Below are 16077 nucleotides of genomic sequence, written 5' to 3'. Positions count from 1 at the left end.
TTTTTAAGTATAGTTTTTACATTATTTAATTTTACTTAATATACCTTCCTAAATACTTTAGTTTTAATCTTAGAAAATACAAAAAATGTTCTAAAGTAATTAAAACATTTAGTGAAACGTAGTTTAGAAGTTTTAAAACTAAGTTTCACGAAATTTTTTTTGTTTTTCATAATTTCTACACAACAATTTAACTCCCTATGAGTTTTTATGGCAGACTGTAAATTGTTTAGTACAAACAATAACTCCCATTAAACTTAGTTTAACAAATAGGTTATCTCAAAATTGACAAGAGAAACTGTTGTAATAAAATCTAAACTTTTTTTTACAATAACATTTAAGTACTGTATATTTACTACAATAGGGTATAAATTTTTACTGACAAAAATTATCTAATTATTTTTAAATTAAATCTGTTTAGAAAAAATATAATTAAAAAAAGTATATATAAAAAGCACATAAAGTAAAACTGACAAAAAGTAAACAACAAGTTTTCTAAATAGTTTTTGTGTTTTTCATTATTTAGTTAATAAAACTCGATAAAGCTGGTTAATATAGTAAAAGTAATAAATTTCGAATTTATTTCTAACAAAAAGTCAAATGATTATGACATAGTTTATTTATAAATTACATCATAATCAAAAATTACATTTTTTATATGATAATGCAACTCAGTTTTGTTTACTTGGATTCTAAAACCCTTTTTTTTAGTTTGAACATTATTATATACAAATTTTTAAATATTGTAAAAACATAATTTTAGATATAATATCTTTTTAGCAAAGTTAATTGTTTAAATTTAGCTCATGGAAAGAAAAAATAGGTTTATAGTGTAAGTACAAAATTTGTAATGTTTCTATCAAGTTTGAAGTTTAATAATGAATAAAAACCACAACAAATTTACGGTTTCCTAAAAAATTAGATTACTAAACACAATATATTACTTAATGAAACAGTTATTAGAAAAAATAACTAAATTTCTATTTTAGATAAATTTTCTTTATTAATTCAAATATTCCTTTTTAACATAGTAAATTAAGCTTTTTCAAAAGCTTCTAAAGTATTTATTTATTTTAAAATCACTAAAATGTTTTATTAGATTTTTTAATAATATTCTAGTTATTCTGTTTTTCTAAATAAGCTTAACTAAAAAAGTTTGCTATTTTAGAATATAAGAATTATATCTAAGAACTTAAGCTTACGAAAAAAGACTAAAAGTAACTATAATTACTTAATACCTTTTTGGTTATTGTACGAGAATGATATAAATGATCCATTTCTCGTTATAAAAATTTCAACGCAAGATATTAAACCAAGTTAAGATAGTTGAATAAAGTTCTTTTTTATATTCGTTACAATGACACTCGAAATTGCGTGTAGTTGTGTGACGTCAGTGCGTGCTTGATACTGATAAAAAATTATATTCTGAATCATTGATTTAAGCTTATAAAATTGTTTGACACTGTACATTGCAAGTAACATTGACAATGATTGTCTTTTTTATTTTTAATTTTTTTTCAAAAACAGTTTCCCGAAGCTTAATTAAACTTTAATAGAAGCTTTATAAATTATTAATAACATTAGTTGAACTAAATAATTAGTTGCAAAACTGTATATTATGACTGAAACTAAAACTGGATGAAAATGTTTTTGCAACTGCATTAAATTTACGTGTAAACATTCTCTAATTATCTTCTTTCAAATGAACTATCACTTCACTAACTAAATAACTGTAGTTTTATTTTTGTAAAAACTTATAAACTAAATTACTAGCGTATCATTACAATTTCAAAAGTATTACTAAGATATTTTCAAAACAACAATTTTGATTTTCTAAATGAAAATAGTATCATTAAGAAACAGTTAGGTGTAAAGAAAGTACTACTTTTAATCACTTGATACAAAATAGATGAGCTATTTAACCTATTTTTTTTTCCTTTAATAAACTTTTTCTTTCAAAAAATATCCAATAACTTATGCTCTTGAGACACTATTAACAAATAAATTTTTAATAAAAAACTTGTTTTAGATAAAACTAATAAATTTATACTAAACGTAAACAACAAAAATTTTGGTATAGATAAACCTTTAAATTATTTAAATACCATTTTATTGCAAGACACAATTTTTTTTTTATAATTATAATAAACAGCTAATGTTTCAATTGGTTAGTTGTTTATGGTAACATTAACTACCTGATCTTGATATTAATTTATAAAAAGTCATAAATATGTTATTGATGCTAGATATATTTTACGTTTATTGTGAATGACTTCAAAAAATTAATTCTTTTAGCGAGAACGGTGTACAATAACATTTTCTTGTTAAAAAATTAGTTGTTATTATAAAAAAATTATTAGTGAACGAGGCATTTTAATGTTCTATTAAACATTTGATTCGTTATCTTTTTAAATTACGTAACTCTAAGACCGAATATTTTTGTAAGAAAAAACTTGAAAATTTACAATATTTAATAAAACTAAATTTAGTTATTAAATAAAACAAAAACAATATAAATAGTTTAAACTATAAAAATACGCAGGAAACAACAAAAAAAATGTTTATAGTTTATTTATTTGTAAAATAAAGTTTAAACAATTTAAAACCGCAATAAACAAGAAATAATTTAACTAGAAAAAAAGTAAAGTATTAAAAATTTTTGATCAATTAATTTAACTGAAATAGAAAACTTTGTCTCTGAGATACTAAACCAAATATATACACTAAATAAATTGCTTTATGCAGTAAAAGTTTATAAAACAAAAAGATACTAATAGTTTTGTTCTTATAAAAAATTTTAAAAGAAACAAGATACCGTACGAAATAAGTCTGTTATGAATGCTTTTATTTCATTTGATATCCTTCTATAGTTTTTAAATATATTTGATTAAAAAATAACCAAAATAATTTTTTCTTTAAATGGTTGACGACATTATGTTAGTTACTAATTATTTATTTATAGAGTAAGGTGTTTATTCAACTTGAACACCTTTTACAGAGCCCACTTGAAGGGCTTTTAAATAGTTTATTACAAAAATACGATTTTAAAAATAATAGTACATATGTTTCATAAAGCTAAATGCTTTAATCATCAGCTAGTTCAATTTAAAATAAAAAGCACTTAGAGATATAAAAAGATATATAGTTATCTTTTAAAACTATAAAACAAATAGTTTTGTAACCAAGTTGCGTAACTTAAATATAATTTGTACGAGAATGATTTATAAACGATCGTTTTCTCGTTACAAATTTCAACTTCTACCAGCTTACATATTTGAAAAATGTTTGCTTGAATATAAAAATCCTAGTAAAGTTTAAATTTGTGTGGAATTTTGTGACGTCACCATGTAATTAAATACGATAAAAACACAAAATAAATTAAGTTCTCAAATCTAAAAACTTATTTACTTATATCTGATAGTTTCTCTGCGCTAAAGATTATAGTAACTTTCTTTTAAAACTTTTAAACAAAATCACATTCTATAGAAAATATATTTTCAGAATGAGGTAGTTGTAAATTTTTTTTAAAATTAAACATATATAATATTACTTTTTTTTTTCAAATTTCATTATATTAAATAAATACAAACTGTGATAGTTAAGTAAATTATCAATAATTACAGCAGACAATAATATTAATACTTTTTTAAAGGTTTATACTTTAAAAATATTTTAACAAAAAACTTTCTAAAATACAACAATCTAGTGCTGAATGATATCACTTAAATAAACACAAACCAAAAATTCATAAGTAGAAATATAATAAAACTGTTCAAGAATTATTTAAATAGTTTCTAAAATCAGATAAGTTTTTTGGAAGAAATCGTTTTTTATATCATACTTGCAAAACTATAAAAACTTCAAAACAACTTTTATCTCTCCGTTTTTATTCATATACTTTAATCTTTTACATTTTTTTTAAAGCTCTAAGGTTTATTATGTTAATTATGTTAATAAATGTTAAATATACTATTTAGAGAGCATGATTTAACAAAAGTAAACAGCTAAATATCAAGTACAAGACACAGTAGGAAGCAAGACAGAGTCCATCATAAATAATTAACAGCAAAAAAAAAAAGTAACTTACGTAGCTTATTAGAACACATGAAAAGGAGTCAAAAACAAACTTTCAATAAAGGACAAATCAATAATAATTACAAAAAATATATCTATAGCAAACTTTAAAACAAACAAAACAACAGAACACTAAAAGTCTTACAATAAAAAAAAAAGATGACACAGACTTATAAAAAAAATTTTATTCAAAGTTCATTAAATGTTGCTAAAATGATACAGAGAATGAATTTCTCGCCAAAAACTATGCCAATAGAAAATAAAAAAAATTTTTTCAAAAACAATTTATAGATAATTGTAATTCGGATCTACTGCTTGCGTGATATGCTTATTACTTCAGGATGTTTTTAATTAAAACTTCTTTAAACTTAAAAGAAAGTTTAATTTGTCTCATGTTAAATAAACTTGCGATTAATTTCTTTAAAACAGTTAGCTAATCTTAATTGTCACTCATTTAATTTATCTTTTCTTTTGTTGATAAGTTTTTAAGTTTTACTTGTGAACTTGATTTACCATTAAGTTGTAAAAACAAGTACATACTAATTCAATTAAACAGTTAAATATGCTCAAAATATATTTCTTAACTTAAACGTTGTAAATCAAAATTAGTACAAAGTATATACAAATTTTATCAATACAAAAACTTTTTACACATTTAATTGAAGTTACTAGAATTACTGTAATATTTGTTATAATTTATCTACAATGTTTACTAGTTTAAGTTATAATGTTTATAACTATTATTTTAGCTTTTATTAGACAAAAAATTTTAGTGTTTTGACTTTTAATCTAACAAAAATTTGTGTTTATTCTACAGTTTACCTTTGTTTTCTTCGTCGTTAACTTAAATCTTTAAGTTTATATTTTAGTTTTAAAGTAAGAAACTTTTTTTTATTTTATACAAAAACAGCATTAAGATTACTATTTATTCAATCCTTTAAACTTTATACAATAATCAATTGATAAAAAATTCAAAAAGTTTGTAAATTGAGTGCTATAATTTTTTTATAGTTCAGTAAATGTAGCGAGAATGATACAGAAGATAAATTTCTCGCTAAAAACAATGCCAAACAAACAAAAAAAAAAAGTATTTTCGGAGACTAATTTATATATAATTTAAATTCGGATCTACAGTTTGCGTCTTATGCTAGAACTACTTTAAAATTATTCTAATTGAAACTATATTTATGTCGGAGTAACGTTAGTTTAGTTTCTCTGATGTTAAATAAATTTGCTAATAATTTCTTTGAAACAATAATTTTCTAAGTATACTTTGACATCTTCAAAACTTTTAGTCGTTTTTATAACTTTTAAATAGTTAATTACTTTTTTTACGTTTTGCCTGTAATACTCTATATTAAAATTAGTAAAAAAAAGTAAACAAGAATCAAATAAAGTTGTAAAATATAAACAAAAGTTTTTATCAAACTTTAAAGTTTTTACAGTTAAATGATCTACAATTTATATAAAATGACATTTAAAGTTTAATACTTTTGAAGTCTTAAGCAATTATACAACTTTATAACTGCTTCATTTTATAACAAACTCAAATGTAGAAATTATATTTAACAAAGTTTAACTCTAAGTTTTTAAGATTAAATAATTTTAAGTTTTTAAGTTTTTGATAAAAGTTGTTTGTATACAAAATGAACGATAACTATATTTTTATTATCCTCAAACATTTACAAAACCTTCATTTGAAATATCTAAATCTCGTTAGATGTTAAAATAAATGCATGTATTTTAAATTAATCACTTTCAGTGTAAATGATATAGAAGATCAATTTCCGCTAAAAATTTCCGCATCGCGTGATAGTGTTCTTGATTTTTATTTTTTATTTAAACTCAACTTTGAATCTATAATTTATGTGAGTTTTAAGTGATGTCAATAGGTTTCTTAGTTCAGCTATCTTAAATTAAGACAAAAGTCAGTAGATTAAAACTATTGCAGTATTTAGTATTGTCATACACTGTTATATTTTAAAATACTCTTATAAAATAGATAATAAATACAAAACTTACCCTGCTTCAACAATTTTGAGTTAATATATTTTGCGAGAACGATAAAGGAGATCATTTCCTCGCTACAAAATATTTTTTTGCATAACTTATCCAAATATTAATATCTCATATTTTAATTTATTAATAATTTTGAAGCTTTTATTTGTGTTTTTTTTTTTAAACGTCACTAAATTTATTTAATAATTTGTAACAAATCTTTGTGACTAAAAACAATCGTTGCTTGTTATTTTAGGTTTAAACTTTATGTAAAAAGAAATTACCTTAATTGTATAAATTAATGATTGAAAAGCATATTATTTTAAAATTTCATAGTATTAAGTAATAGTAATAATACACAATATTGTTTTGAAAAGTATTTAAATAAGTAAAATATTAGTACATTTTTAATTAAAAACACTAAGAAGCAATTTTTATTGAAAGTTTTAACAAACTGTAGTTAAAGTTGAAACTAAACTAATTACATAAATTATTGAATAAAATCAGCATTACTTAAATTAAAACTAAAACTTAGCTCTAATCAAACACAACAAAATATTTACTTTTAAATTACGAAAAATGTATTAGTTTAATACAAGGGCAAATAATAAAGCTTTTAATTTCAATTTGAACAAGAAGCATTTAGTTTTAGTTTAAGATTGTTAGTTTAATATAACAAAGTAATTTAGTTAGTTTCTTGATCGTATAAACCTGTCATAAGTAAAAAAAAATTATTTCTTTCTTATTATTATTGTGTAACGTGAAATTAATGTAAAGTAATAAATTAATTCAATATTTTTCACTCTTTTTATTATAACAAAAATATTTTAAAAAATGTAAATTAAGCATATAGAATCAAAAAAAAAATTAAACAAATGAATAAACAAAAGTAGTTAAAATATAATTATAAATATAACTAACTTTCTATGTATAATTTTGTTTGGTTTGTTTTTACTTTATTTTTTGACTAAAATCAGCTAAATTAATTAATTGATTAAACGGTTACATACGACTTTAATAATAAATAAAATATCTTAATGTTCTTTTATTGATTTCGTTATCGTTTTGACAAGTTCTAAAAAGTCAGAAAATATTTGTATTTTAAAATTAATTAAGTAGTTTCTAAAATGTTATAATTTTCGTGATGATATTAAACATCGATTTCACGCAAAAATATTACTTATCTAAATTATAATATAATTTTTAAAAATGTCTTAAATATGCTTCATTATTGCTAATTTACTTTAGAATTCAAAAAATTCTAAAAAAAAAATAAATCTAAAAAATAAAACTTATTTTTTTATTTTAATATTCATATTAGTTAAAAAAATATTGCATTTATTCAGTTTTAAAGTAAGATTTATTTATTTTACTGTACAAGATTATTTGCTTGCATTAAAACTTAAAGATTACAAAATAATTTTTTATGTTTCTTTTTTATTTTAAGCGCACAGTGACGTCACTTATATGCACACAAACTAAAACATCATTGTATGATATATAGTTAATCCAAACGTTAGATAGATGTTCATTTGACTGATGCAACTTGAAAATTTGTAACGAGATATCGGTCTATTATATCATTCTCGTATATCACTACATAAAACAAACTTTAATTGATTTTAATACAAAACATATTTTTCTATCGAATTTTTTAGACAAATCTAAAAAAATGACGAAAAAAAATAATTGTCTTATTTTGACAATTAAAACAAACTCGAAGGAGTGAATAATTTTAAAGTTTAATAAACTTTTTCAATAGGTAAATTTTCTAAAAATTATACATTTACGCAACTTAATTGTAGTAGTAGTTATGACGAATTATTTTTACTACGACAATGACTAAAATCATCAATTTCTTGTTAAAAATGTAAAATTACGACTACTACCAAGATGATTAATTTTAGATTAATTTATATCGGCGGATCAAAAATATATACGTAAATACCTTTAAGTGATTTTATTTAGTTTTTAAGTGATTACATTACATACTGACAAATTAAATCAAGTTTAATAAAGTTTATAAACAAAGAAATATACAGTGCAACTTGTATTAGCATCCTCTACAATTAAAATATGAATATAAAACATGTGTAGAAGGTTATGCTAAAAGCAGATAAATGAAGTGAAATCTATTTTAAAGTAGATGTTTTAGAAAACATGTATAGTTTTTATACGTCCGGCACTAAGTAAATCTGTTTCAATATTTTAAGTTGAAGTTAAACTCTGCTTTAAACTTACCAAAAGGACATAAAAGATATATTTTTCGTTATAAATTAATGAAAATCTAGTTTATCATTTTTTTGTTAATATTATTATAACGTATTTATCAAAGGAAATTTTTTATTTGTAATCACCGTGAGCTTTAGTATACTTTTTTGGTTAATGCTAAAAGTTTAAAAGTTCACTAAATATCTAATTTCCTTAAATTTAGCTTCGACTGATTATTATTTAACAAAAATAGTCTTTAATTTAGAACACTTATCATTTATTAAGCTTCAGTTAAATTATGTGAAAACGATAACAGTTTAAAAAAGTTAAAGGATTTATTTTTATTAACCTGATGGCTATAAGTTCTTTATTATTTTTTACACTGTTACTAAGAGTGTTTAAACGATTAGACTAAAACAAACAGTCTTAAAATAAATGATTAAACATATTGCAAATAAAAATATATTTTATTAACCTGGTTGTTTAGAAAAACAATAAATCATAAATTGAAAATACTATAAAAAAGTAGGCGATAGTTTACAAATGTATTTTTGTGGCGTTTATTTTATATGTTGTGTGCACACTAGACTAAAATTATATAAAGAAATTCGTGAAAACTTTAATTAAGTATTTTTATTCTATATATAATTCTTATTTTACGAGAATGAAATATCTTATAGATTTCTCGTTACAAACTTTGGATGACATATTCATTTATCAAATGTATCATTGTGTAAGTATATTCACCTCTATAATACTTTAGTTTGTTTTCTCTTTGACGACGTCTTATTTACAATGAATTATGAACTTTAGCAAAACTGGGAGAACTGTTGATTATTTGAGTTTTAACTTAAAACTGTTTAAAAGTACAACAAAAATCTATTGACTAATTTTAAGAACAACGGAAGTAATACGGTAGATAACAAAAAATAATACTATTGATAAAACGAAATTAAACATCTAGTAATAGAAAACTACTAGAAAACACATAAACTATTTTAAACTATTATTAAACTAATATTAAATATTTTTTAATTATTTTTTTGGTTTTTAAAACGATCTCTAAACTGCATCGTTTTTATTTTGTAAAAAAATTTTTATGTTTTAATAATGTTTTTTTAACAATTTAACTTCTGCTTTGACTTAAAGTGTTTTAACTATGAAAAATAAGTATAGTTAGTGTCTATACTACCAAAGTCAAAAAAGCTTGTAAAATTTTTCAGTTAGGAAATTTTTTTTATGTTGTTTATATTTCTAATCCTAATGCATCAAATGCCTTTAATAAATTTTAATATTTTCATTGTTTATTTTCTATTGGTCTGAGTAACTAAATAGTATAAAAAAAACTATTACTAATGTTTTAGAATTATGTTGATTAAACGCCAATCTATAAAAAGTGTATGAAAGAATATATCTTTAAAAATAAACTAACAATGTTTCAGCTACCAATATTTTACTAATCATTGCAAAAGAGCTGGTTGATGTTACTTGAAATAACAGACAAATTACAGTTTTAATTATGTATATATATTTCAGTCAGTTTTTGTCATTATCTGATATTCATAATTACAAGTTTTTATCGAGAAATTGATCTTTTATATCATTTTCGCAAAAAAACATTATTCTCTTTTTAATTTTGGATAAAAACGTATTTTGTGTATAACTTACTACTATTAATTTTAATTCACATTCTGGAAAATTAATTAACTAATAAAAAAAACGTTGTTAACTTGTTTTTAATTTATCTTATTTACTTTATATCAAAAACAATTTCTTGAGGTTAAATCGTAATGGTATTCACAATTCTTGTTATATTTTGTATTTCAATGTTCTTAATTTACGCAATAATTGAAAAATCACATTTTACTCGTAAGAGCTTTTCAATATAAATAGAAAACTAAATCCTTAATTAAACGTAAGTTATATTAAAATTTAGTTTAAAGTATTAAGTGGAGATAAATAATTTATTGTCGTTATTTTTTTGTAAAAATGTTTTAAATAATTTTTTGTTATAAAAAATTACTTATCGTTATATGTTTTGTAGATTTAGAGATTTAAATTTTAAAACTTCAGATAAACTTAAAATTTTTTTATAATTGACGAAAAAGATCAAGTATCTTAATAGATTCTATTTTTATAAGCATGACTATAAATGTTTTTAATTGTTTATTCCATAAGTAAGTCTTTCAAATGAAAACTAAGATTATAAACAAATTACTTTAAAACATTAAAATGTGTGCTAAAAATTAAACTCAAGTTAAGTTTGATATTTAGAACTAAGTATTGAACACAATTATAGTTTAAAGCAGCTTATATAACTTTATGTTTTTTGTCGCCTTGACAAATATCAAAACTAATAATTTACATTATATAAAAAAGAAATTAAACAACATGCTTATAGTTAAAAAAAATAATTAAATGGATTAAACTAAGATAACAGAAAGAAATATATGAGAAGTAGAAAATAAAAAAGATGTTACACCTCAATATTAATAATTAAGTAATAGTTATATTTTTACAGCTATGACGTCACTTAAAACACCACAAGTTCAAACTTGAACATTTAAAATAGAAAGAGGCTTAAATTTTTGAAGACCGTTATATATCTGTCATCGAAATTTTAACGAGAAATTGATCTTTTTTATCATTCTCGCATAAAGTAAAACACTTTTTTTTATCAACAACACATATACTCGTAAAATTAAAAAAAATCAATTTAATATATATAATAGCTTCTTATTAAACTTATATACACATGTTAAACTTAAAACTTAAACTTTAAAGTTAAATATTATATTTTAAATTTTTGAAACATGTTAATGATTGAAAGTCAATTTTTTTTTTAATTTCAAAGTGGAACGAGATTTTTTTTAAATTTTATTCATGTTAAATAATAATCTTTAAGTTATCAAGGTTTAGAAATTATTGATGTTCCTTGATAGTGAATTTCGAGAGTAATGAAAAACTATAAAAAAACAGTTAAAACAAACTGAAATTTTATTATTGTGATAAACTATTATTTAGTGATATTAAATTAAACCAAGAGTAACAGTTTGTAGCACACTTAAATACATAACAAAACGAATTAAAAATTAAAAAAAAATTACTAATTACTAATTAACTAATAAAAAAACAAATTATTTTTTAACTAAACTATTTTATTTTGCTATGACTTGAAGCTTATTGACACCACTTAAAACTCACATTATCATAACTCTATAAAACAAAGTTTATAAAATTTTTGTTTTTAAACAATATCAGCAGGTTTGAAACAAATTTGATAAAATAATTACCTTTTTTTATATCATTCGTGCATAAATAAATTATCTTTAACGCAGTGTTAATATCTTATGCTGAACTTAATAAATTTTTTAAACACTTAATGTAATGTTTAAACGAAAAAAACTTCTAACGATGAAATTTAAGTAAAAACGATGGTTCCTGATTAAAAAAGTATAATAATTAAGTTCAATTATTACCGCAACACTACTTTAGCCCTAACCATTAAAATTACTTTTACAACTTAACCATCTAACTTAAGCGTTTTGGTAAAAACGTGCAAGTCGTTATTTCAATACTTTTAAGTAGACTAAATACTAAATAGTGTTAATTAAAAGTTAAGTTTACTAAAATGCAGTTTAAGATTTACAAATTACAGGAAATTACCGCCTTCAAGTTTGTTTATTTTCCGTGAGGAGCTGTTTAGTTTAAAATTTAATTTATTTATTATTTTTGTGTGTATTGTTAAAAACTTATAACTTTCTTATTGATAAACTTACCTTATCATGATTCATAACGTGTCAAAAGTTTTGTAGTTTAGAACCCAATAATTTATCAAACCAATACAGCAGAAAAATAAGTTTTAAGTAGCTGCTGTTACTTTAAATATTTTTGATTGTAATAAATGAAAAATAAAAAAGAACTATTTAGCGATTTAATTTTAACAACGTTCAAAATACTAACACTAGAGAAACTTGTATCTGTATATTATTTTTAATGAACTTTATGCAAACTTGAAAGTACAAGTCATTAGCTGTTTTAATTGTCTGAATGTTTTATAATACACTTAGATAAGTAACATAAACTTGAACTAAACACCAAGTTATTGTGCAAGATTACAAAATTGTAATCATTTTAATGTTTCCTAGTTTTAGAATGTTAAATTTTATTTTACTTAACTTATTTAGGGATATTGACTAACTAAAGATAACATTTTTATCCGTGACGTCACTAGGCGCTGAAAAAGTTATTTTTAAAACGTTTTTTTTAAGATAATTTTAAAGCTTTTGTTTTTAAATAATTTTAGATTGGATTAATTATGTTAAAAGAACAGTTTTGCTAAATTTTGTCATCTCTAAGAAATAGAGGTTTTAATACTAATTTTATTTTAAAGATTTATTACACCAAATACGTTGTGTATAATGCTACAATATAACTTTAACTAAAGCTTAAAGTAAACGTTTTTGTAACAGAACGTAATAAAAATTTTTTCACAATCGTCTTCTTTCGACAAAATTGAACTACATAATTATATAAACTATAAAACTTTTACATTTTTGTAGTAAAACTAATCATCACTGTTTAAACTATTAACTCTTTTCACTTAAAAGTTTATCAATAAATCATAAGAATGACTAAAATACCGTTTGTAGTACTATTATATATCATTTAGAGAAAAAAATAAATTAATAACATGAGATAAAAAGAACCAAATAAGTTATTGTAAAAAACTTAATTTAAAAAAAAATCTTTTATTTAGTAAGATTTCAAACCTTTAATAGTATTGAAACGCTTGAAATACTTAAAGGTGTTTAGCAAGAAAAAAAAAATCTTTAAATAATTCCAATCAACTGTCATTTAACCTTATAATTAGTTGAAATAATTACTATCGCATCGTTATCAAAAGTTTTAAAAGATATTTGATAAAAATATAAAGCTCTAAACGAACACAACAAAAATGTTTTACTTTTCTAGAACAATAAAAATAAAATGAATAACTAGTTACTCAGCAAAGTTTTACAGCGATTAAAAACTATGATTTGGAAAAAAATTGAAAAAAAATTGTGAACTTTTTCATTATTCTCAGAACAAGTTATAGTTTTAGTAAATATTTACAACTAAGTTTATACAAATAAGCTCATCTTTACTAGATTTGCGGTGTATAAAATTATTTAGTAGTTTCTTTACTTTTTAAAAATTTAAAAATATTTTGTACTGCATTTTATAATTATTGTGTATAGTTTTACTAAAAACAAACTCCAAGTGCGACCAAATCTAGTCTTAACTTGCTAAAATCTAAAATTTGAAAATATAATTTAATAGTTGATCAATTCAGGATCTCTAGATATTGCCTTTAATGTTTGATAAGTTTGTATTCATCATAAGTTACCGTTTAATTAAATTATAATTAAGTAATTGTTTATTATTTTTTGTTTGCTTAAAAGTTTTTTTTAGTATATATTAAAGTATACTGATTGTGTACAAATCATATAAAAGTAGCTTTACTTTTTAGAACAAAAAAAAAGTTAGTAATTTCATTAAATTTTATAATAGTTTAAGAAAGCTGACCACTTAATAAATTTCTTTCAACTCATTAAAATGATTTTTTTAGCAATAAGTGAAGTCATTTAATTACACACAAGTCATAGCTTAATAATTTTTATTCTACATTTTTATAAAATATGTTTTTCTAATAATATAAATATTTATAATGAGAAACTAATTTGTTACATCTAGTATAAAAACACGTTATAAAAAGAAGACAAATTTAATAAGTTTACTGATTTTTATCATGCAGCACTTTTTCTAACAAAAATTTGTTTAAGCGCGATAAACTTAATTTGATAAAAATTTTTGATTTTTTTGTCGCATTTAAGTTTATACTAAGCACTTACTGACATCATATATTTACACAAAAGTTTATATTCACTATTTTATTTATGAAAAAACAGTTTAACTTAAAATCATTAATGGAACATTTGCTTTCTGAGTTTATAACAAGAAGTTGATCAATTATATCATTCTCGTAAACTTTTGCTTTAAGTGCTATCAATGAAAAATATTTCTGCCTCGTTTACTAATTGAAAATTGTTTAGTACACTACGTTAAATTAAAATAAAAATGTTATAAAATAAAAAATAAAATAAAAATGTTTTATTGTTGCACTGCAATTTTTAAACTGCAGTTTATAACTTTTTATTATTTTTCCGAACAGTAAAAACTTTACGAGAATAAAAATTGCTTTAATTAATTAAAATTTGTATATGTTAACTAAAAGCATATTTTTGTGTTTATATGCTCACCATTTTTTTCTTCGTATTAATGTATTTTTTAATCTATATTGAATATTTCTAAATTATAAAGATATATTGTCATATAACAACAATAAACTAATATAACAGAAAACAGATGTAAAATATTTTTTGTAATAGTTAATTATTGTATATAGAAACATATATATTTTAAACAGTCAGTAAGGAAATTTTAAGTTTCTTATACATCGTAGATAGATTACTTATTGAAAAGGTTTGTCCAAAAACTAACTTTTGTCATCTCAAAAGTTTTTAAATGTAAATAGTGTCTCAAAAACAAGAGTTATTTAAAATTTAATTTTTTTTTCAAAAAAGTTCGTTTAAATAGCTTATTTATTTTTTATTACGTATTTTAAAATTTCTTTATATTTTACTTTCATATGTACAACTACTACGCTTAAGATTTAATTGAAGAAATAATTAAACTAATAAGACGTTTGTAATATATAATTACCTTATTTCTTTTAATGTTACTAAAAAAGTGTTTTGTTTTAAATATAACTTAATAAAACTTTAATTATAAGAGGATACGCTGATAGTTTAATTTATAAACGTTCTAAGTAAAAATAAGTTGGTTGTTTAAGCGCTGATTATATCATTTTTACATATAAAAACTGCACTTATATATTTGGTAAAGTTTCAATTCATTTTAAAGAAGCTAAATAATAGAATGTTTGCACGTAAATTCAGTGCAGTTGCAAAAACTTTTCTTTTGAGCCATAATATCGCATTTTGAGTTTTAGTTAAGTCATAAATTCGCAATTTTCTATAAATTATTTAGTTCAACTTATCGTATTTAGAAGTTTATTAAAACTTTTATCTTTAACTCTAAAAAAGTTTTAGAAAACTGTTTTTTAAACAACAAATAAATTAAAATTAACATTGTCCATGTTATTTACAATGCACAGTGCAAAGCAGTTTTATATACTTAAAATTATGATTAAGAAGTATAAACTTTTATGTATCAGTATTTAAGCGCACAACGACGTGACACAAATGCATACAAGTTCAAATTTCATTGCAATGAATATAAGAAAAGCCCTAACAAGATCTTAACAAGTATTTTCTTTGAATGGCTATATTTTAATGAAAAAAGTATCTTTTATATCATTTTTGTACAAAGAAAAAAACAGTTATTAAGTAAACATAGTTACTTGAATTGTTTTTTTTCATCAATAAATTTATTTCTTGCAATAAATTAATTATAAATTTTACAACAGTTGTTTATAAGTTAAGATTAAATCCATCACAAATTCGAACAAATCTAATAATTAACGTTTGAATTTTTTATGCCGTATTTATGAAAACATATTACTGGTTGAACTTCTGATATTTTTGAACTAATACCTAAAATAGAAGTGTCTTTCAAAATTTTTTATACAGTTTTTTAAAACAAATAACTATAATTGAAAACTTATAACAATTTTAAGTTTTAAATAATTTATACAATGAATTTGAAATTTATTTAGGAATAAAGCTTAGCAAA

This window comes from Thalia democratica, chromosome 3 (genome assembly GCF_965202585.1).
Source record: "Thalia democratica chromosome 3, ktThaDemo2.hap1.1, whole genome shotgun sequence".
Classification (NCBI taxonomy): domain Eukaryota; kingdom Metazoa; phylum Chordata; class Thaliacea; order Salpida; family Salpidae; genus Thalia; species Thalia democratica.
This window is presented reverse-complemented; position numbering follows the sequence as displayed.